Source organism: Anser cygnoides, chromosome 1, assembly GCF_040182565.1.
Source record: "Anser cygnoides isolate HZ-2024a breed goose chromosome 1, Taihu_goose_T2T_genome, whole genome shotgun sequence".
NCBI classification, from domain to species: Eukaryota; Metazoa; Chordata; class Aves; order Anseriformes; family Anatidae; genus Anser; species Anser cygnoides.
The window spans coordinates 200,239,191-200,263,451 of NC_089873.1; the positions used below are offsets into that span (position 1 = coordinate 200,239,191).

The following is a 24,261-nucleotide window of genomic DNA, read 5'->3' on the forward strand; positions in this document are numbered from 1 at the left end:
CCTTTTCCTGTTGGTTTTTGATTGTTGCATTTGTTCTTTGATTGGCTGCATTAACTGTTTATCTGCTACATTGACTGAGCCACAACTCAGACCGAGCAAATTCAAAACAATCTGGGTGTCTCATTTCCAGTCATAGCTGTTGTACTTTCCCTGAGTTTCTCGACTTTCTTTTCTTTCCATAGAACAAGCTGTTTGTATGACCAGCTCCCTTGTTTCACCGACATGTTCCTACCAATAGTATACATTTTGGCTTTTTTGTCTTTGCTAAAGGTACTTGAAACCCAAATTCCTCTTCAGTTTTGTCCCTTGCGCAGTGCAATAAGCACGCAGAGTCCTCCTTTCCTGTCTCCCTCTCATCTTTATCATTCCTTCTAACCCCACAGCCCTCCTTTTGTACTTCTGTCCCAGTGACTGCCCCTTCTCAGCCCTGGTTCCTCTTCAGCACCTGACTCTGGGAGCTGAAACACCGTGGAGAAACATCTCACAGCCACGCGGGCTGCTGAACAGAGCAAGAAAACAGAAGTATCTGTCACATTCAGATGCAGGAGACCCAAACATGCCACAGGCCTTGATTTTGGCATCTTCCCTTCTTCGTGTAGGGTTTTCGCTGCTGAGTTTTATTTTTAAAAGAAGAAAATAACTCTCAGTCCACAAATTACAGGCCTCTTTGGTAAACATGAAATCTACTTCATGTGCTAAGTGCAGCTGTGTTACCAAAATCTTGTTTCATATTCAAAGTATTATCAAGGGCAGCCTTTTTCAGAAGCAGCACTTCTCTCTGGGCCCAAGCCAGATGGAGCTGGGGCCCCAGGAAGCACTGTGGCAGTTCTTCGGAAGGGTTTTCCATAGCCATATACATGCTACTTTTTTTTTTTTTTTTTAAAAAAAAAAAGCCTCTTCAGATTTTTAATCCTGTCTGAAATGCTTTCTGGAGCATTGGGCTCACCACCTGAAAATACTAATGAAATTTGGTCTGTGGTTTGTGGAGATAGAATCATTCATCTCCCCATTAAGCTGGAGCTTTTTAAAGCTACACAGTAGGACTTAGGTGTCCATAGCCAAATTATTTATGCAGCTCTAGAGAATGTCAGTCCAAAAAACATATAGCTTTAACATTTCCACCCCTGTTTTTCTTCTGACAAGTTTTCCAACCGGTGCACCTAGTAACCACCTTTGAAACTGGCCATAAGTAAATTTAGGCTGGAAATCAGAAGTGCATTCCCAGCAAATAGAGAAATTGTTTGCCTTTTCCATGGAGAGTGCGGGTGGCCAAAAAACTAACTGCTTAAAGATAAAATTTAGTAAAAATGTGATAGAAAGGCACTCAGTTTAAAAAACGGGATCCCTTTCTCCTCTTTCCTAGCACAGATGCAGTACAGTTTTCTACCTGTGGCCTCATGTGGGCCTTTCCTTGAAGGAACCAGGCGGGGAGCTGTGTGGGCAACTACTAAGGAAAGTTGAGTAACTGACATGGCTACACACACCAGACAGATTTACGGACATTTAATTGTAACATTCATTCAAATATATGGTCTACTGTTGTTATGAGCTCCGAGCATATTTTTCCTCTCTTCCTCCCAAAGAGCCCAAAGCAAATCGAAAGCTAGACTGCTAGCACACTAATTGTATATGAATTTGCACATGAATCATTAATTAAAGTCAAGCTGTGGAAAAAATTAAAAAGTCTAAAAGACCTTTGGACATTTGTGTGAAGATCACTGCACTTAATACCAGGGAATACAGAAATATTTGGACTGTTTGCTCCAAGGGGCACAATGTTAATGAATCATTTTAATCACCTTCATTTTAGTCTTCCAAACAGAGGAGACCACAGCGGAAAACCAAGCCTGACAAAAACAACATACAAAACCCAGAGGCAATTGTGAGGCTACTAATTAGATAACTTTATCTTGATATTTGCATTTGAGCTTGTGGATCTGAACAACAGAGTAGTATGTTACTTTCAGGGCAAGAAACAAGCAAAGGGGTGCTGTCCTGCATCGTCTCGAGCAGCATTTTCAAGGTGCCTCCACCTTGGTCTCTTGCATTCTGCATGGTGAATACTTGGAGTCAGAAATCCCTGTGGGTAGCCTTTGTTGTGTTTCTCCCAAATTCTTCTTACATCTCTGGTCTTCTTGCAGCAACAAAACAATGCAGGAGCTGGAATTATTCTATAAATGCTAGTGAATAGAAATTATGCAGAATGCCCAGATTTTGTGTTATTTTAGCCACACAAATGCTACAAGCAAAATATAAACTAAATTAAATTCACACATAAATATCAGCAGGAACACTGAGACAGTAGTGATAACAGAAGTAATGAAATTATGTAATATATGCAAATTGTTTTCTACACAGTAATTCATCCATAAAGCTTCTGTTAAGTGAGTAACTACTGACTGTTCTGTAAAGGTTGGAAATGGAGAAAGTGAGATGAACATTTTTTTCTAATGCAACTGGTGAAGTCGAAACATTAGAAAACACATTTTGAAACATTAGAAAACACATCACATGGAAAATAAGGAGGTGACTGGTGACAGCCGACATGGCTTCACCAAGGGAAGATCATGCCTGAGAAATCTGGTGGCCTTCTACCATGGGGTTACAGCACTGGTTGATAAGGGAAGAGAAACTGACATCTTCTACTGGACTTGTGCAAAGCATTTGACACTGCCCCCTATATTCTTGTCTCTAAATTGGAGAGAGATGGATTTGATGGATGGACCACTCAGTGGGTAAGGAACTGGCTGGATGATTGCACTAAAAGAGTTGTGATCAATGTTTCAGTGTCCAAGTGGAGATCAGTAACACGTGGTTTTCCTCAGGGGTCAGTATTGGGACCAGTATTATGTAACATCTTTGTCGGTGACATGGACAGTGAAATTGACTGCACCCTCAGCAGGTTTGTGGATTACACCAAGCTGTGTGGTGCAGTTGACAGACTGAAGGGAAGGGATGCCATCCAGATGGACCTGGACAGGCCTGAGAGGTGGGCCTGTGCAAACCTCATGAGATTAAACAAGGCCAAGTGCAAGGTCCTGTGTCTGAGTCGGGACAATCCCAAGCACAAACACAGGCTGGGCAGGGAATGGATTGAGAGCAGCTTTGAGGAGAAAGACCTGGGGGTGCTGGTGGATGAGAAGCTTGACATGAGCCAGCAATGTGTGCTTGCAGCCCAGAAAGCCAACCGTGTCTGGGGCTGCATCAAAAGCAGTGTGGCCAGCAGGGTGAGGGAGGGGATTGTCCCCCTCTGCTCTGCTCTTCTGAGACCCCACCTGGAGCCCTGCGTTCAGCTCTGGGGCCCCCAGCACAAGAAGGACATGGAAGTATTAGAACAAGTCCAGGACCACAAAAATTATCAAGGGGCTGGAGCACCTCTCCTGTGAAGACAGGCTGAGAGAGTTGGGGTTGTTCAGCCTGGAGAAGAGAAGGCTCTGGGGAGACCTTACAGCGGCCTGCCAGTACCTAAAGGGGGCTACAGGAAAGCTGGGGAGGGACTCTTTGTCAGGGGGTGTGGTGATAGGACAAGGGGGAATGGCTTTAAACTAGAAAAGAGAAGATTTAGATCAGATATTCAGAAGAAATCCTTCCCTCAGAGGGTGGTGAGGCCCTGGCCCAGGCTGCCCAGAGAAGCTGTGGATGCCCCATCCCTGGAGGTGCTCAAGGCCAGGCTGGATGGGGCTTTGGGCAACCTGGTCTGGTGGGAGGTGTCCCTGCCCATGGCAGGGGGGTGGAGCTGGGTGGGCTTTAAGATCCCTTCCAACCCAAACCATTCTATGTTTCTGTGTGGTGCATCTAAGTGCCTGGGTACAAAAGGACTGAGGCAAGGAGAGATGAAATATCTCAGTATTTCTGAAAATCTGTCATCAAGTTAGATGTATAAGTATGGCTTCAATTTTCGTCTCCAAATGGAGGTTCGATTCAGAATTAGCATGAACTTTGCAGTTTTTATACATTTTTCAATTTATTTATTTATTTATCTATTTTATCCAAGCTCTCCTCCATCAGACATTCAGATAGGCAAAGATCACTATCAATGTCAATGAGTATTTTCAGAAAACTTCTTTTAAAAGATTTAGAGGTTTTAGCAACTAAAGCAGCCAGAATTTCATTTCATTAATATTTAAATATGTATAGTTTAATCCAGTTTAAAAATGCAGAGGTTTACATTCCATGCTGAGTGAGGCTGTATGTGTCGATACTTGTGTGTGATCAAAATGAGCTCATGTACACTAGAGTAGCACCTTAACACTTCACAAAATGGCAAATAGATGTAAAGGTTGGAGCTATACTTTCAAGTGTAGATCACAGGAGAAATTGATTTCACACCAGGACTTCTGAATTTGCATCTCAGCTACATATTGTGTGTCCATTTACACAGAAAGCAAATATATTTTCCTGCATGGCTTAATGCAGAGGGCAACCTTATCATTATTGAACTGGTAATCAAAATCTTATTCATAATTTCTATGTGTGGTGGTTTTACTCGGGTGGGCGGCCGAGCTCCACCACAACCACTCTCTCACTCCCCCTCCTCAAAGAGGAACGGGGAGAAAATACAATGAAAAGGGCTCAAGAGTTGAGATGAGGACGAGGAGATCGCGCAGTAATTATTGCGACGGGCAAAACAGACTCAGCATAGGGAGATAGTAAGATTTATTGCCTATTACTAACAAGCTAGAGAAGTGAGAAACAAAGGAAAGAAACCAAAAGCACCTTTCCCCCCATCCACCTTTTTCCACCTCCTCGCCCCAGAGCGGCGCAGGGGAACAGAGGAATCGGGGTTATGGTCAGTCTATAGCGCTTCGCTCGCCGCTCCTTCTCGGTCACTCTCGTCCCCTGTGCTGTGGGGTCCCTCCCACGGGATGCCGTCCTTGCTGAACTGATCTGGCGTGGGCTGCCCACAGGCAGCAGCTCTTCAAGAACTGCTCCAGATATGGGTCCGTACCACGGGGTCCATCCCTCAGGAACAAACTGCTCCAACCTGGATCCCCCATGGGCAGCAGCTCCTGCCAGGTCACCTGCTCCTGCGTGGGCTCCTCTCCACGGGCTACAGCTCCGGCCCGGAATCTGCTCCGGCAGGGGTCTTCCACAGGCCGCAGCCTCCGCTGTGCAGGTCCACCTGCTCCACCGTGGTCTCCTCCACAGGCTGCAGCGTGAAACCCTGCTCCACCGTGGTACTCCATGGGCTGCAGGGGGACAGCCTGCTTCACCACGGTCCTCACCACAGGCTGCAGGGGACTTCTGCTCCAGTGCACTGGAGCACCTCTCCCCCTCCTTCTTCACTGACCTTGGTGCCTGCAAGGCTGTTCCTCACTCCTCTCACTCTCCCAGCTGCTGTGTGGCACAGCGTTTTTGTTTTTTTTTTTTTTTTTTTTTTTCCCCTGTCTTAAATATGCTCTCACAGAGGCGCAAAACAACATCACTTATTGGGTCAGCTCTGGTTCAGCAGTGAGTCCCTTACCAAACATGGGGCAGCTTCTAGATCCTTCTCACAGAAGCCACCCCATGGCCCCCTGCTACCAAAACCTTGCCACTTAAACCCACTACACTGTGCTACATAAACAACAGTAAATAAAGGTACATTTAAATGTTGTGTTTCAAAATAATGCTCTCAAAGATCAGGAATATTCTTGGTTTTTTTTTTGCTCTCGATTCAGACTTAAGTCTCCCTTCTTGGCCATCAGTTCATTGTTATTGAGGTTCTGTGAGAAACACAGGACAAATCCTGTAGTGAATGAGAATGACGTGAAGCCTGCATTCATTCACCTGGAGTTTCTCTGAAATACCTCCCTGAACTTGCTCAAGAAGGCAAAGTGAATGGTAGGAACCACTGTGGTGAAAATGGAGAGCATGGGCACACACAAATACACAATGCCATTGTACCACTAGAGCGTTTGCATCCCAGATACCATCTACAATCTGTGCATCCATCTCAGGCAACATACGGAAGGGCAGAAGCACCTTCCTGATGATTAATCTGAGACTTTTCAGACAATGGGGAGGTATGGGAGAAGAGAGATGTAGAGAGATCACGAGTGACTTAGGGACGGTGAATAGAGAAGAATTAATCACTGTTTCTCTGAACAGGAAAAGTTGTAGGCACCTAATGAAATTGTCAGGCAGCAAAACAAGCAAGAGGAAGGGCTCTTACACACAATGCCAGGGAACACTTACTGTTGGTGTCAGCTTTACAACATTATGAGTACCAAAAGTGGACAAAAACAGGGATTGGGCAAATTAAGAAATAATTTGCCATGGGCAGTCAAACACCATGATGCAAAAAGCCTTACTCAGAAAATAACTGAAGGGTAGAAGCTGGAAGATGAATCAGGAGCAGTCACAGCATACATCCCTATAGTCGTTCTCTGAACATTTTGTAGGAACTCCAAAGTTGACCACTGTAACACACAGTTTGTTTTAGAGCCACAGAAATAACGCTGCTTGATGATGGCAGAAGAGGTTATTAATGCAAAGACCATATGGGGCATGCTTTGGCAGGAGTTCGGCTTAGCCGTGTCTTCCCACTCAAGTTTAGGATCACCTTTACCCACCCACCTTGCGCTGCGATGGTATTTCTGCCAGTAAACTGGTCTCCAGTTGACCTGGCCCGTTTTGACCCAGCAGCCCCAGGGCCTGTGGAAGTGGATCTGTCATTGGCTTTTCAGCTGTGAGAGCAGGCACAGCGATGTGGTTGTGAGCTGCGCCTGCTCCAAGGGGTCTCTAAAGCTGGCAGCTCCACGAGGCTGAGCACCCCCAGCAGTTTCTGCTGGCGTATGTGTGCTCGCGCTGCTGCTGCCAGATCTAATGGCTGCTTTCACAGGGTGGCAGAAATGTCCTGAGGAGCACAAGCAATGGAAGGGAAATGATGATTTTCAGCCATCTATAACGGATCCAGGCTGGAATGGCATTTCATGGAGAAGCCAAAAGCAATAGTGTCAAGGTACTAGTCTTTCTCACTTCCAAAGCTTTCTTGCAAAAGATGGAGGAAATTAGATTTCTAAACTAATCGTTATAGGATCCCTTTCAAGTAGAGTATGTAAAGCCCCCATAATATCAGTGCCCGCTTTTTACATTACGTTCAAAAGACTTCTGCTGATTATTAGGATGATCTGTGGAAACAGTGACAAAGATACTATTTACTCCTCCCTGCTATTGCAAGTTCCTGAGCAAAGGTTTGACGTCTAATTCTTATTGAAGCTGAGATCCCATTTATGTCGTTAGGGCCTTAGAAAGGAGCCTGTAATAGAAGAAAAATTTAATTACATGTTCAGGCCTCTTCGGTGTAACAGGAACTTAGTGTTAATAAGAATCAGGCTTTAGGTGTTCCAAATGCTCTTAAAAAAAAAAAAAAAAAAGAAAAAAAAAAAGAAAACAATGTGCAAAGTAAACTCCGAGTTATTAATTCAAGAGCAGCCTGAGCAGCAGGAGTGGTGAAGAAACCCGATATATCCATCAGTCAGCGCTGCGGAACCCTGTTTGTTTGCACTAGTTAAAGAGTGATGAATAGGTCCTCTGTGTAAAACATTCAGCTACAGTGTGAGAGGGTAATAAATTATGTTTGTTAATTTTATATGCCATACGTATAAAAATCACTAAAAATGGTTAATAGTCTGTAATGGTGACAGAGAGCTCTGGTGCTGCAGGAACCTTAACTCGGTGCTTTTTCATCTCCATGAGAGAAGTTCTCTTCTGGTATTTCCTGCATTTCGGGCAGTGCAAGGCCTGCAGGAAGAATTTTGCCTGCTGATCACTCAGGTTCACAGCTGTCCCACTGGACTACGTTTATCCAGAAGTGATGCTTCTCGCCTGCACTAATAAAGCAACGTTACCCAAGCAGTCAGCAGAGAGAGGCAGGGAGCAGCAGGAGGACGGGCTTCGTCCTCGCAAGGTGCCAGCAGAGGAGATGTGACTTGGGGTTTGGGGCAAACTGTGAACCCAGCCTTGGAGCACCCAGCACGGAGCAGTGAGGGTTTGGTCTCAAACCACCCCATTCTGGCACGGCAGGACAACCTGCGTGGACTACCCACACACCTTAGCTAGGCATTTCCCAGGCTTCTTTCAACCTGCAGTCATCAGGCACAGCTTTTTAAGGTTAGAGTGCTACAATTCAGTTCCTCTTCATCTGCATGAGCTCTTCCCACCTTTGGCTGTAAGCCTGATCAGGACGACTCTTTGCATGTACACATCTTGCCTTCTGTCATACAACTACACCATTACATACACATTTTTACATCCACCACTGCTGCAGCCAAGGCTAAGTGAAGGCAAGTGCAGGCTCAGTCATGCTCATATACACAGAAGTTGCTTTCCAGAGACCTTTCCTCTCTAGATAAGCCAGTTGCTGCTGTCTTGTGCGTACTGCCAAAGGGTACAAAGTCTGCAGTGACACTAAGCAGTGCAGACAAAAGTATGCTTGAGTATTTTTTAAAGCATTGTCTCAGAGGAGAAGGGCAGCTTGAGAAACTGCTTAGCTTTCCGGAAGCTTGCTTTACGGCAGTATTTATTTCTCAAGTCCGTGCAGCGAGGAAATGAGCCTAATGCATGAGAACATTGCCATGTTATTAAACGGTGGTGTAAAAGCTGCGCTGACTTTCATGGGAATTAGGTCCTTTGCCAAAAACGAGATGCCTGAGTTCCCCCCTGGGACTGCATCCTACTTTGGAGGGAACAGAGGAAGTTGCAGAGAGCGGTCGGAGCAGGCAGCGGGAAGGATTGTGCCTTCGTGGCAGCGCGTTGGGAAGGATAGAGGAGCAGTAGGTGCTCACCGGCTGATGCCACAAGCATTGCAGGGGCTGAGGCCAGCAGCCGCATGGTGGCCCTACCCTGACACCCCAGACTGCTGCTTGGCTCTCTCTTGGCTGTTGCTCTCGTTCATGGGTGCAAATCCAGAAAAATTGCACTGACACCCATATGCACATTGCAGGGTGCAGGGACAGAGGGCAGAGACCTGTACATGTAAGACAGCACAACGTGGAAAATTCTGGAAAATCTTTGCTGATGGCAGCAGATGTTAGCACCAGGTTTTGTACACTAGTCCGTACATTAAAAACAAATGTAAAAATAAGACCAACTTTGTTTGACTTGCTAAATACAAATCATTTCAAACCCCCCAGTCAGCAAAAAGTAATTTTTCCTAGCTATTTTTATTTTATCGGCAAAAGGGAGAACTCATTAACACGGGTGTTTTGAACTGTACTTTAATAGAACGCAGACTAATGCAGTTCATTAAAATATACATGTTTGATGTTTGAGGTAATGTTTGCACAAATCCTTGGGGAGAGGATACTGTAAAGCTGAAATGATGTTTTTCACAGCCAAATGGCATAATCTCATTACCAAAGTTTTGTGATCAAGATGAAAGGTACACTTAGTAATTGCAAGGGATAAACATTTTTTTTTTCTTTGTATCTGCCCTTATTACTCATGGATAACAGAGCCAGTGCAGACTGTCACATTTTCTTCTTTCCTTTTCTTTCTTCTTTTCTTTACCACCCACTTCGTTTGTGAATCACCAGCAGTGTCTATGGACTGGATATAAGGAATGAGAGAAATGTATTTGCCTATTTCATGGCAAAACAACATCCTGAAGAGATGCGTTTGCCAAGATGTAGCCTGGAGATGCAGATGCTGCACGGAGGGGGAAAAAAAAAGTCTGAAATTCCTTTCCCTGACTCTCCTCCAGCTTCTAACTTTCTGACGGGCTGCTAGGCATGCTGTGCCTCAGCTTCTTCCCGTTGGAGAACCCAGGTTATTTCAAGGCAATGCTCAGATGCAGTAGAGCTAATAGAAATCTTGCTTCTCATAGTTACCTTTTGACCCTCAGAAGCATCTGATTTTACACTGAAAACTATGGATTTAAGAGATTTGAAGGAGCAATTGTACGTCTGCCAGAAAAGTGTAGCACTTCTAAACATTCCTCCGACCACATTGTCTTTGGAGTGGAAAAAAAAATCCTTACCTGGTTTACAGACTGTGGGAACAATCCTTCTTCACTCTTAGTTCATTTCTTCTGTAATGGTAACTGGGGTGGCCTTGGGGCTGTATTGTTACAGAGACCTCTGAAATGAAACCATGACACAGTCAGAGCACTGGACCTTGATGTGATCTGGTGAACTTTCATTTGATGTGTTCTGGTGAACACTTTATTGTCTACCCACCGACAGTTTTGGTTCAGAATGCCAGATAAATTGCACTGTATTTTATTTTATTTTATTTTCTTCCTACTGCTGCTTTATGCTGGCATGTCGTAGTTGTAAATGAGGCCTCTAAATCAGGTACTGACGCTGCTCCCATGTCCTAAATGATTATATGACCCTTTAGGATTGAGCGATGTGTTAATCTTTTCTAATTATGCTATACTGTATCTATCGCATTCAAACACGATCACGAACAGGGCTGTTTCTGCTCCCATAGACGTAGGTGGCAGAAGGCCAGCAGGAGCTGCGCCAAGTCCCATTTGCAGCCCAGTGACCACGTGTTTGGGGGAAAATTGAGGAACTTATGTTCATGGAAGACACAAGAAATAGAGAAGGTGGTTATCTCAGGGACGGGAGCAGTACGAGATCTAAAATGATGTTTTGAGGTTTCTGCTTCTCTTGCTATATGATTCCTCGTTCCTCATGCAAATTTATAGTTTTCACACAACTGAAAAAAAAATTCATTATGAAGGTGAGTTTGATTAGATTTTACAGTTGACAGCTAGTAAAGCTGTGTGAAAAATTCATACACACTAAAACTTTCCTCCTGGTGGGAAATTCCACTTTTTACTGGAGCAAAAGGCATATTTTCCTCATCATAAGCAGGGAGGGAGGATGAGGACTTGTCCTCACTCATCTCAACATTGGCTTTAACCGGAGAACTTTACGTGAGTGATGGTGCTGTGATATAAAGCCGTGACTCAGGAATGTGCCCAGCTGGGTCCTCACTGCCACAGTGTACAAGCAAATTGAATTAGTTGTAGAAATCACAATCACTCCTCATCTTGAAGTTCCTGAAGTTCCCAGAGGGACATACAGGTGCTACCGGGTAAATAAAGCCAGTCCCATGAAACTGCGATACGCAGTGGTCTGACCCCCAGCTCCATGGTGTATCTCCATGGTATTGCTAGCACAGCAATGCTGGCTGCAGCAGCGAGCATCTTCCACCATCCCTTCTCCTCCAAGCTGTTCACAGCACTGGCTGAAGCACTGGGGTGGATACATCCACGCTGACAGAAGAGCATTGTTATTGGCTTAGTTTGTGTCACTCAGCAGCAGGAAAACTGCAAGCAGAAGAACTTGGGTCGTCATTTAGGACTAGAGGGAATGGTCTCAAGTTGTGCCAGAGGAGGTTCAGGTTGGAAATGAGGAGACATTTCTTCTCAGAAAGAGCAGTCAGGCATTGGGACGGGTTGCCCAGGGAGGTGGTGGGGTCACCGTCCCTGGGGGTGTTCACGGAAAGGCTGGACGTGGTGCTTAGGGACATGGTTTAGTGGGTGATACTGGTGGTAGGGGGATGGTTGGACCAGATGATCTTGGATGCACCAGCATCACACAGATTCCCAGGTTCAGCCCTCGTATCTCACTGTGTCGTGCCTCTCCAGAGGCAGGTCGGTGTTTCAGGGAGTGTGAAACGGGGAGCAAGTTGCTGGCAAAGCTTCTCAGATGGATTTATGACCCCTTGTGAAGTGTATGCACTGCAGGCTGGAGGGTCTAGGGCAGAAACCAGGCTATGGGCAAGCTGTGCTGCCGGGGACACACCACATGTGTGCTCAGCGACTCCAGCAGCCTGGTCAGAGGCCTCGCCATGGCCCAGCTCGGCGCTCTGAGCCATCTCCCTGCACATGACTCAGGCATGAGACCAATACACCAGACGAGTTCGATGTGACTCAGCTCTGTGGAGCTGTCTAATGCTGGAGGGAGCTGTACATGAGAGCTATTGTGTGCTAAAAGCTTGCGAAAATGAGAACTCAGCCAGTACTTTTTTTTTTTTTTTTTTTTTTTTTTTTTAATGAAGAAGCTCAGGCAAGACGGAGGTCAGGTTTTCTAGAGCTCTCAGCTTGACAGCTGTCTCTCAGATGCACGCAACTTGATTTTAGCAGCCAGCACGCACCTGCCATATCCACCTCTTCCAAAGGCGTCGGTGCCAAGAGTCAAAAATGGGAGCTTTTGAAAAGCTGATCCAGAGCTGCTAGTGGCTGTCATCCCAGGTTTGATGCTGAGTAGCTACAGCTTGAAAGGGTGGATGGATGACTGGCTCACGTAACCGAGAGCTGCTACAGAGGCGTTAGCTACAGACTACTTACTGCTGCTTAAGCACTCCGTTTAGGCCTCATTGAAGTGTCTTCAGAGAGGGGTTTGGACTGTTGGCAGCTCGAAGAATTCAGTGATCCCAGCCAGCAGGAATCTTGAAGCTGAAACTTAATTTGATTCCAGCCCTTGGCAGCAGGTCTCTATCATAACAGTCACCCCTGGAAGGAGGAACAACTGTATTCTTTTGTGTTAGAAGGAGATCTGTTGGAAGAATGGGAAGAAGAAAGTAGAGAAAATAAAGGAGCAGAAGAATGAGTCTCTGTCTTGTCTACATTTCCATTTGCCTTCCAAGTTACAAGGTTTTTGGAGAAAATCATTTAAAATAAGTTTCTGACTATATGTAGCCCTATTGCAACACTCATTTCGAGGCCAGAACTTCACTGGTTATGGACAGAAAGGAAGGGAATGAAAAAGATACCTTCTTACTCAACTGATTTGTCCCCAGTGTGCATTATGAGTCATATCTGCTTATTTTGCTAACAGAAACAAGTTTTTACTCTTATTTTCCTTTCCTATTAGCAACGCATAGCACTTACAGCTAAGGGAGGGCTCACTAGATCATATTCTGGCTCTCAGATCAACAACAGAATAGTTAACTACATTTTTTTTATTGTGATGATGCACAAGCTGGAATAACAGAGTCTGACTTTCAGGCCTCAGGTAATGTTCACAGACCTGGCAGCTAGAAGACACAAATGAGAGATTTCGCAATGGAAAGAAAATGTAGTCCCAGCCCTCTGAATACCCATGCTCATGGCAGCCACTATGCAAAAGCATGGCTATATAAAACCCCACAGATAGGTCAACAGATTGCTCGGGAAAAACAAAACCAAAACCAACAAACTGTGGGACAAGTCCTAGCCTACCCTTAGTAAACCCTAAGCCAGTTCATGCCCTTCTTGAGGACAGATATGTGGTCTTGGGTGGGCGGAAACAAAGCTGAAAAGGAACGCGATGAGGCTCAGCGAGAGGTCATATAAAAGGTTTAATGTTTTTTTTATGGTCCCAAGCCCAAGAGTACATTCACTCTACCAGGCATCACCAGCTGGCTTTTGGTGCCGGAGGGATGCCCTTGTCTCCCTCGCCAAGAAAATCTCCATAGCTGGACCTGGGCCATGCAAATGGCTTCGTGAATGATAAAGTAAATGGTAAAGTTGGTTGATATGTCAGGTTCATGCCAAGAGAGTCCGGCAATTGCATTGACTCGGCATTGGCAGCCTAAGGGCCAAGGACCCCAATCTGTTTTCAGCAGGAAAGGAAGATTTACCAAAACTGGCTGGCTAAACTGTGTTAAAGGCAAGTTATTATCATAGGATTATGGCAATTTTTTATCACCAGAGCAGAAGATGCCAAATCCCACTGTTAAATCTGCCTTTTCTGTTTGTTGCTAACCAAAACAGATCCTATTTAACCAGGGAACTAAGCTGGGCTAGTAGGTAGCATGAACTTTATACTCATTTTATTACCTCTATCAATTCAGCTTTCCATAAGTATCATATATGTGGACGGATGCTGGTGCCAGCAGTCTTTTTCCCCTCCGGTTTCTATAGAGCTGTTCACATGCATGCTATGTACACATATTTACATTCACTAGGAAACGCTCCCCATGGAGGTTGCTCCCAAGCACGCTGCCAGCACATAGCAGAGGTGAAACCACGAGGCCGCAATAAAAAGTTTTGCCCTTGAGGCGAAATGGGGATGGAGACAAAAAGCATTTATCATTTCCTGTCACTATTATTGTCTCGTGGTTCCTTCTCAGCTAATGCCAGACCTCTGGCAGTGGAGCGAGGAGGGATGGGGGAGCTCATGCTGTGCGTCCATTGAATTAGCAGTTGGAGGAAGAGGTTTCCAGTACCTCCTTGAAGAATCGGTTAGAAGTAAACCTCAGGCAAATCTCCTGCTCTTTAGGTAGGTCCCTTTAAAGGGTAGGATTTGCCTTGGGAATTATTTTATTTGGTTTAACTGAATGGTTTCAATTCATTCTATTAAATGCACTGAAATCTGCAGTGTCATCCTATGGACTGCAGTCAATGGGAACCCTTCCAGTGACTGACTCCAATGGTTGCCGTTCTATAAAATAATTTCTCTTATTGTAGTTATTTAATTTATTTAGTTGTGTTAAAGATTTATGGCTTAGGAAAAAAAAATCTCTTGCTTCTTGGATTTAATACTAATGCTAAAATTAAAATTATACATTCTAAAAACCATGTTTCACTGAAAGACTTAATTCCCCTATCAAACCAAATGAAACACCAGTGAAGTCTGAGCTCTTCTAATGTTTATCAGATGTGGAGGCAACTTTAATATGTACCAGAAATAGAAGAAAGAACTCCTTGCTATCAGAATGAGAATTTAAAGTTTCCCTCCATACATTATCTGCCTTTCAAAGCTGAATATGTAATTTAGACTGGAAAGAGACCCACCACCAAACAACAAAAACAAAACCCTCAAAAAAAAATTTTGAAATATCAGTGTCTCCACAAAACTTTGATGATTTGAAAACAATATGCTTGACCCTTTCAAAATGTGCATCCTCGCTCCAACAACAGCAGCACTTTTATTTTTGTAGCAGCCCCAGCTCTGGCCAGACAGTTCTCTCTCCCACTGACATCACTGAATCGTGGATCAATGCAGGTATGCTGGAAGCTTGAGATGAAATACCTTCATGCTCATATCTATACATTTGCCTACGTGTACTCATAAGAATAATCCAATTACCATCAGACCCTTTTTGTTCACAGTGTAACTACAAGAAATTATGCACGGTTACCATTTCACACTTCTTTTTTAAAGTAGATAAAGGTGAGCCAGGTCACAAACTTGATGTCCTCAGTGCACTCAAATATGAAGTAAATGGCAGTCAGTTTACTAAAATTCTACATGTTTTTGTACTCATTTATAAACTGATATTTCATTGTGGTATTTCCTATGTGTATAACAACCAGAACTACTCATGCACATACTGCTTTAGCTGAAAGTGCTGCAAAAGTGTTTTAGTTACCTATCCCTGAAGAGTTGCCTTTGGGGTGGCATCAAGTTGAGGGGACAACAATTTCTCAGCTAGCACCAACCTGATCCCTTGCTCTTGTCTTCCTGTGCCCTGACCAAATGCTCTTGTAGGGCATTTCTCTGCCCTGGTATTGCGATGCCCTCTCTGGCAACTTTGTGCACCCCAAGCTACAGGGAGAACCATGGATGAGATGGTTTTGCTTAGCCTCATTTTTCACTCCTGCTTTTAGTACAAGAAGTGGTCCCAGCCATCCTGTAGCTCTCAGCGTTTTGCATTTTTGGTATAAGCTTTTGTTCTTTCATACTTTTGCAGTGATGAGGGAGCAGGGTCTTCCTGCCAGACGTGTATGCATAAGCAAAACTATGTCAGGCTTTAAAGGCTGAGCCCAGGACAAAGCATTCCCAGGAAGATCTGTTTCATGCACTTCTCTTCTGAAGTACATTGATCGTGAGGCATTAGGATGGGGAGGAATATCTTTTCACTCGATCATTCGTGGCCAAGAGGTTTCTTGTAAACTTGATTCACTCTCTTGTCTCCAGACTTTTTATTCTTCTATCTCGCTCCTCATTTGAAGTAGCAATCTGCTACTTATCCTGAAAACAGTCCTTTCCAGGCCAAAGGAAATGGTATGAAGCTGCTTTTTCCTTCTCCCAGGCCTGCGGCCAGGACAACTGAGTCCAGAATCTCGCTACTGAGTGTCAGATGCAAAGTCCCAACAGGGACGGATGCTGTCCAACTCCACGACCCGATTCAGACGTGGGGAGATGATGTCTTTCCCCAGCTGCAAACGTCTTGTTGCCTAAGGAAAAGAACTAGTCCACTATTTTACTGTCAAAACAGAAAAGAAATCTGGTGAATTATTTTCCATAACGTTTATTTTATTACTTACCTGGCCGGCTGGGTGATGACTCTTAGGAAGCTTACAGCTTTTCTTCTTTGCAGTTGCTTTTTGGGGTGATGGGACCCCTTTGAGTCAGTAGGTCTCTGTGATCACCCTCGAGCTAGAAAGGCAAGGAAGAAAAGAAAGAATTAAAATTCTGTACAAAGGTCAGAGAAAGCTTAAAGCCTGCAACTTGAAACCACTGGCATGGAGCTGCGGCACTTCATATTTCTGCTGGGAAGGGATCCCGCTTGCGGAATCAGAATAAAAGAAGTTCTTGTGAATCCTCAGAGCGAGTGCAGTGACACACAAAATTATACATGTGCGTGTATACACATCCACATGCATGCTTGATGTATATGTGTGTGCATATAATATGCATATAAAGGCAGAAATCTTTAGGGGTAGTTTTCGTTTGAAATCCTTGCTTACTCCTGGGTGATTAGAGAGGATAATAATAACAAAAAAATACCCTCAAATGGGGATTAAATCCTCAGGAGAAGAAGTGCTCCATTTATTGGAGCCTTGCTTATCTTGCACAGAGTAAGGGGATTATGCGATTGCTTTTGTGTTTGAACGATTGTGGCTAGACAGTTTCTGACATAATAGACTTGCCTACCGAAATAGAAACATTACTGTTATATAGATTTGCAGCTGGCTGCAGAAACGCGTTTGTCTGAACAGAAATGTCCCTTGTAACTCGCTGAAACACTTGCTCTGACTGGGGAAGCCAGGCCTTTGGGGGAAGACATACACTGCCTTTTGTTGCGCTCGCGAGACGATGTAGCCTCCGGAGGCACCAGCGCTGGCACGCCGCGCAGAAGGGACCTGAGTCCATAAGCCCTTTTGAATTGAAAACGCAACCCGGCACTGAGGCTGAGTATGTAAAAAAAAAAAAAAAGCTGGCTTTTGGGATGTGTTACTAACGTGCAACAGCACTAAGCACGGAGGTTGGGTCGTAGAGGAGCACAGCGGAGTTACATGGTCAACTGTCCCGGCCTGTCCCTAAAAGTAGTGTTTGGAAACACTTCTGTGCCACAGCCCCATCTCTCTGGGCATGCAGAGGACAGGCTCCTTTGTGATGAGCTTCGATAAGCTTTGTGTTATCAGCTTTGATTACTGCTTGTGAGAATTCGGGCAGCGGGGCTCCCTGCTCCCCACCTTGCTCTGCTAATCAGGCTGCACCGTGCGCTCTCCTCCAGGGCTGCCCGTCTGCATTTTCTGGGCACTAACGCCCTGCTTCCCTCTGGTATCATGATCAGAAATGAGCTCCTGAGTGTTGGAAGCAACTTTTAGAGGAGCAGGAGGGAGTATTTGCACCCTTTTCCAGCAAAGGATGGGAAGCCCCTCGCTAAAGGTCACACTGAAGCATGCAGGGCAGGGCTCGGTTCCTCTCGCTGTGCCCCCTGCGTTCCCTTGGGGCACTGGTTTCCCCACTCCGGTAGGTCAGCAGATCCCATGTGAAGGCAGAGGTGCTCCCATCTGGAGTCACCGCATGGCAGCAAAACCAAAAATCATGGGGAAGGGACAGCATGGGAGGGATGTGCCCCAGGGTGCAGTTCCCTGCGGGACAGCTGAGCCCAGCCTCCCCTTCCTAGATGGAGCACCCTCACCTGTCAGAGCATCTCTGAGGCAGCCCAAAGCCACAGAGGAGGGCTAAAAAGGGACAACAAAGGGTTAAGGTGTTTGGGCCATCGCAGCCACATCAGAGCTACTCTCCTTTCCTGTTTTCATTCATCTCTGGCCACTTCCACCAACACACCCACTCCCACCCCTTCCCATAACCTGGCCACTTTGTTTGGCAAAGACATTAACTTCTGCACTCTTTCTTTTAGTGTGCTTTTTTTTTAAAAAAAAAAATGTATTATTATTTTATTTTTTAAGATTATGTCATTTAAAAATCATTTCACTTCTAAAAATGACAATAAACTTTACACTTTCCTGCTGTAAAACAGGCCAGTGCTGTCACTAGTCTGCTCATTCTCGGGGATTTATGGCCCCGTGTCTGATGTGATGCAATCCTCTCAAATGAAAAATCATCACGACTGAGCCCGTAGCACAAAGAGACGATTTAAGAGGAACGGGAATAATTAAGGCTGCCCCTTACAAGCCCAGCACAAAGGCATTTCTCAGAGCAGCCTGAACTGTTAGTGAATAGGCAGAAGGGGATCTTAGTTTTCCAAGACTGAAATCTCCCCCAGTCCCCACCACATCTGTGAGTGAAGGCAAGCCTGTGTCTTTGGATTTCAGCTGGTGCTTGGGGGAAAAATGGCACTGCCATCCTGGGGGGATTTTTCCTCCCTGAACCCTCCAGACCTTGCCAAGCCTTTCTTGGAGAGAGGACGATGCTGAGCCGGTGCTGGATGGTTGCAGCACCCGCACAGCTCCGCATCTCCCTGTTTTCAGGTGCTTTCCTCAGGAAAGGACCTAGAGCATCCTGTGGTCCTGCTTGTTTGCATAATTATCAGGTAGGACCTCAGTTCGGCCACATCCATCAAATCGTCCTTCTCTTGTTGCTGCTGTCTCTCTGGGGCCCCTGCTTTGAGTTTGGCATCCGTGGCTTTGGAGACTGCTGCCTCCAGGACTCCTCTGTGAGCTGCTCAGGAAGCTGGGAAGCACCCTGGTGCTAGCCCAGGGCAGGGCTCTTCTCAGTGCCCACAGCCCAAAACCAAGAGCTGGTTTTGTAATTGGTCTCAGAGACCGCAACCTTCTGCGTTAAACCTCCCCAATATCTCTCTTCCCCAACGGTTGTGGGACTGGGAGGCTGCGTCTTGGCACCCTCCTCTCAGGGACCAAGACATCAGTCACACCTCCTGCTGTGCTGCTGGTGCCTCAGGAAGGGTCCTGGGGTGCTCTGATCTTCACCTCTGGCTTTTTGCTGAGGCACTGAACTGCCTTCAGGGTGCAAACCTGTCCAGCAAGCGTACTCCTACCCATTTATTACGTGCTCAAAATCAGAAAGTTGATAGCAACTAAAACTCAAAAAAAGCTGCTTAAAGAAGAGAAAAAGCCATCTATAACTGAAATAATAATGTAGTCTATTTTTTGAAGTCCCCACCAAGATAGTTTCCCCAGAAATTTAGGGGATTTTAAACTGCCACTTTAAATGAACCACGGTAGATGCTCCAAAACAGGCACGTGTTGCTTTAGCAGCTCCTGCTGTTGAGCTACTGTCGCTTTGGGAGTGGAATTCGTGCCCAAAAGTTAAAGGAAATGACCACTCCAGTTAAATGACAGGGTGGTAATTTCAAAAACACACAACTTTAGGTTATCTGCCCATCTTCAACTGAAAAAAATGACCAGTGATTTCAACAGGAACAGACTTAGGCAGAAAGCTTTTATAAAATTTCACTCATTATCTAGAAATGTGACCGAACTAGCAAACACATTGTAGAGATCCAATTTATATTTACACAAGATTTTGTACTAAATGTTATATATTTTCTTTCATCTGCAGTTTCTGGCACGTCTTTGTCTGTCTTTCCAAGAGGGCAGCTCCAGATTATAAAAGCCTTAGGTCAACTTGCAGCTGAAAGCACTCTAAGATCATTGTCTTTGCAACACCGTGCACACAAGTGGTGCAATTTAATAACGATAATAAATGTACCAAATCTGAGAAGTGTGCCAGCACTAATCACATTTCATATGTGCAGGCTTTTTTAGCCTTAATGCAGGAAAAAAAATGTATCTTTGGTGCAGCTCCTCTTGTTTGTTATCAGCTCTGTGATTATTGTTTTATGTACTTTCTAAATCTAATTATGAATGTGACTCACTGGTATTCTCAGCAGACTGCATTCGGGGAGACTATCTTGTCGAAAGTTAGACTGAGAAAGTGGCTCATTTACTCTGCATACTCTCATTTTCTGTTTGTAGGGCGTCCGTGCAAATTCCTGATATCCCAATAATTGCATTATTTGATTTTATTTGGAGGCATGATTTTAAACTTTGGACTGATCACGAAGAATTCTGCGTGAGCATTTTATGGTCGAATTGTGATTGTAAATTATATTTATGGTCACACCAGCCCAGTACTATCATTTCTATTTGTTCATTTGATAGCCATAACAACTAGGTTTGAAAAGGAAAAGATCTGTATTCCTCCAGAATACTGTTTTTCACTGGTCGGTGAAGCAGTGCCAAGTAGAGACAGAGTGGAGCTGGCTGTAGGCAGCACGGTGTCCCAAGAAGCAGCAGTGCCCTAACTTTTTCCTTCGTTGCGTCCCATCATTATGTCTTCACATTGTCTCATCCCTCCCAAGGCTCCTTCTAAGCACATTTTCCACCTCCTCCAGCCTTTTCCCATCCACACCACCGCCCTAAAGGTAGGACTAAACCTTTATTCTTCCTAGGGGCTGCTCCCATCCTCCCCTCCCCAGTTTTACATGCCTTCTCCCTCCCTGTTTCTTTCACAGCCTGCAAAGGAGCTGGGTTCCAAGGAGCAGCTGGAGGTGGATCTGCGCAGGTACAGCGTTCAAAGCGCTGCTGTAGCTGCGCTAGTCGAAGCTCGATGCAAATCCTGCCAATTTAAACTTCTTAAACCCCTGGGACAAAGGTTTTGGGTGTCAGTCATGCTCCCATTGTTAACCTCAGAGGTAAAATGAAAAACCAGAATGTGCCTGCACAGGAGGGCCCGAGGGAGTGCCCTCTGCTCTGCGTGTTCCTTCAGTACCTGGCTGAGGGGTTGCAACTGCTCCAGCTCTTCGGCTCCTGCTGAAGAAGGGAAGATCTGATACTCGCACGGCAGCACCGTTGCCCTTGCTGTTGTTGCTTCCATTTACCCATGCGGTTAAGTAGCAGATTATACTCCATTTTAGAGCTCCTGTTGTAACAGACGCAAGTGATCTTCATTCTTTGGTTGCTTTTGTTGAGCTGACCTGTGAAAAAACACTGGTGGCAAAAAAACCTGTAACCATCTGAACGCCGAGAGAAAGGTAGCAGTTCAAGCTGAAGAATGAGCACGTAAGGGGTAGATTCGCTTGCACTTTCCTTCAGCACATTTCCTACACGGATAGAACGTAAAATTGTTTTTTTGGGAAGAAAAGCATTTGTAGGCTCTGTCTTCGGGCACATGGTGAGCTTAGGTAGAAGTTAGGGGGAGATGCCATCTGCTGGAAAGTCAGGACATTGTCAGGAGGAGAAACGGAGTTGGAACAGCTGTGAGCAAACGGCAGAGGATTAAATTAGCACCCAACATCCATGAGTAGCCACCAGCGAGGGCTGGGTCCCACCTCCTGCTCTCCCTGAAGCCCTGAAGCTGGGCTCCCGTCCTGGTGGGACATCTGTCCAGCCCGTGCTGGCCGGGGAAAAGGACTGGAAGGAGGTCATGGAGGGGGAGAGAGAAAGAGGTCAACTAGAAAGATTTAGGGCAGGCAGTGAGAACAGATCTAAAGGAGAATAAAGAGTTAAGGCTCTAGAAATGTAAGCGGGAAGAAAAATAAGCCTACAGAAGCCTCGGAAGGGAAGGCTTTTAATAGCAGGAACCGCAATAACAATAATTGTCATCAATGGGGACTGATAAATGTGTGTCTCCAATCCAGCAAAATGCTGAACTTCACTGGGTAATGCTACTAACACCTTAGTTAAGCACTTATGCAAATGCTTGAATGATAAAGATAAAATGAAACCAAGTGCAGGAAACAGCATGTCAAGAATAAAATTGTTAATTGTTTTCTGATTGAATCCTCTGATTCTCATTACTGCTTCTCTCTACAACCCACTGTGTTTTCAGTATAACTTTCAAAATTTCAAGGTGGTTGTAGAGAAGTAGGTAGACCTTAGCGCTTTCTTCATTTCCCCCCAGTGTGTGATTGCACTAAATGTGTTTTTAATATTGCTTTTTACCACTTTGATATTTTGTTTTGTTTTTGTTGTTGCTCACATCAGAAAACCACAAGGTAGACATTACATATGATTTACCAGGAAATATCTGGGGCTATGCCAGCTGATTAAAAAAGAAAAAGAAAACAAGCACAACACACATGGGATGCGAATGAGATTCATTGGGCAGCAGTCATGAGGGAAGCTCTCTGTAAAGTGGAACGGGATGAGCTGACAGTAACAAAGATAACTGTGTTGGTTTGCAACACAGAAAAGGAGAAATGATACCTCATAACGTATATCGGTAGGAATTTAAACGAATGGGTTCAAGCATCCTTCTTTAGAGTCAGAGTTCAAATATATACAAATATATATTGCTGTGGGGTCCCACTTTCATATGGTACCTAATATCCAGATGGAGCCTTACAGGAAAGCATTTAAATGATGGATAGTTGCAGCGTGGTTCTGCTCCTGTTGGAGAGGATGGGGAAGGACATGTTCTGGTGGAAGCTCCCACTGACTTTATGGCACATACTATGCCCTTGGGAACCACAAACCATGGGGCTTGCTTTAGCAGGAGGCCCTGGTGTCATCCGTAGGTGAATCTTGGAGCTGGGGAGTAGAAGGAAGATGGCCAGGGCAGAGGAGAAGAGAGTGGGAGGCAGAGAAAGGAGAGAACAGAAATGTAGGTGCATCATATATTTATTTTGTTTTGTCAGCTTAATTTAACTTGGAGCCTCAATGTCTCCCTTGCACTGGCAGCAATCAATAGCTCATAGTAATGACTTGCAAAACTGTGAATCATTAGACAATCGTAAGGTTTAATCTTTAAAGGTCTTATTTCAAAGATCATATCTTAAAGATCTGGAGGAGTTAAGATATAACGGTGATGAAAAACAGATAGTCACATAGGTAGCTGGGTAGGTGGGTATGTAGATGGCCAACCAACCAGCCAGACAGGTTTTGATTTAAATAAGTGACCTTTGGATAATCTGTGTTTCATTTATTCAAATGTTCAAATCTCTTCTTCCTCTCCTGGATCCCGAAATTGGCCACTGGAGGACTTATGGCTTGCAGGGAATATTGCACTGGTCTCCACGAGGGGTTCACTCCGTGGAGCACATCACCCTTGGGCATGGGCTCACCTGCTCCTCTGGTCAGTGTGAGTGAAAGGACATGTTTCTCCAGAGGGAATCCATGCTATTGGAAGCGTAATTGCCATTCCCAGCTCCTCTCAAAACCAAGGAGATATCATGTGGAGGATTTCTCCCAGCATGAAGACCACTCATGCCATCCTTATCACACCAACGTGTTTTGCATAGGCTCTGGACAGCAGCTCCATGGGAAGCTGAGGGATTGTGCCGGTGAAGAGGAGAAAAAGGGATTGCAGGGAAGGGAAGGCAGAAGACAAACACGTCTGTTGAGATTTGCCAACTACTGAAAATACTACTAGTGCTGAAACTCTCCAAGGTTCCTGAATTTAGCTCTTATATCTGAAATGTTTTCTTTGTGCTTGTCCCAAGACTTTAACACCATAGAAGAAAATAACACCGGAGAACTTCAGCAGAAGGCAATAATACACCCAGTGTAACTAAATTAAACTAGTACTGTGCAAATAACAACTCCGATAATTAGTAGCCAGAGGAAGAAGGGAGGTTGTAAATCCTACTGTTTGAATCCTTCGTACACTTGGAGCCCATGAGCAACATTGCTGTTCTCAATGCTGCAATGCTTCTTCTCCCACCTAGTGAAAAATAAGGTATGCTGTCCCACTACAGAATACGCCAAATAACATGTGAGTCAGTCCTAGCACTCTGAAATCCTATCTGGAATGCTAGGGGAGTAGTTAAGCAGCTGCCTTCTTATTGTCATAAAACTTGATAGCTTTTTGCAAATATGTACAAGCAAATGGTTTGTTTGCTTTTAATGTGTTTGAACACGCACACTGCCAAAAATCTAAGTACCTCCAACAAAGCTTGGTATTAATTCCTTCCCATCTTCATTTGGTAACTCATAGATTTGGCAGGAGAAGGAATTTACAGGACTTTGGACAAAACAAAAAGGAAGCATTTGTCGAACATCATTGTTGAACTTGAAAACTTTTAAGAAATAATGAAAAGAGTGGACATTTGAAGTTAAAAACTTGTATTTTTCTGATGTTGGAACAAAAAAAAAAGGGGGAGGGGTACTGAAATACCTTCATTCACTGTAGAAAACAATTGCTCCAAGCAGGAAACTTGGCACTTGAAGCTTTTATTAAA

At 44.8% G+C, this 24,261-nt stretch overlaps 1 protein-coding gene and 1 long non-coding RNA gene across 2 annotated transcripts in view; one reads left to right on the plus strand and one right to left on the minus strand.

The window, feature by feature from the left end:
* MAML2 (mastermind like transcriptional coactivator 2) overlaps positions 1–24,261 on the plus strand; it is a 214,112-nt gene that overhangs the window by 156,447 nt on the left and 33,404 nt on the right. The gene's annotated exons all lie outside the window — the stretch shown is intronic.
* LOC136789620 (uncharacterized) lies at positions 10,486–21,236 on the minus strand. The gene is made up of 3 exons (XR_010828413.1): positions 20,853–21,236; positions 16,193–16,304; positions 10,486–12,494 (listed from the first exon to the last, which is right to left on the minus strand). It is a non-coding gene; the product is annotated as an uncharacterized lncRNA (long non-coding RNA).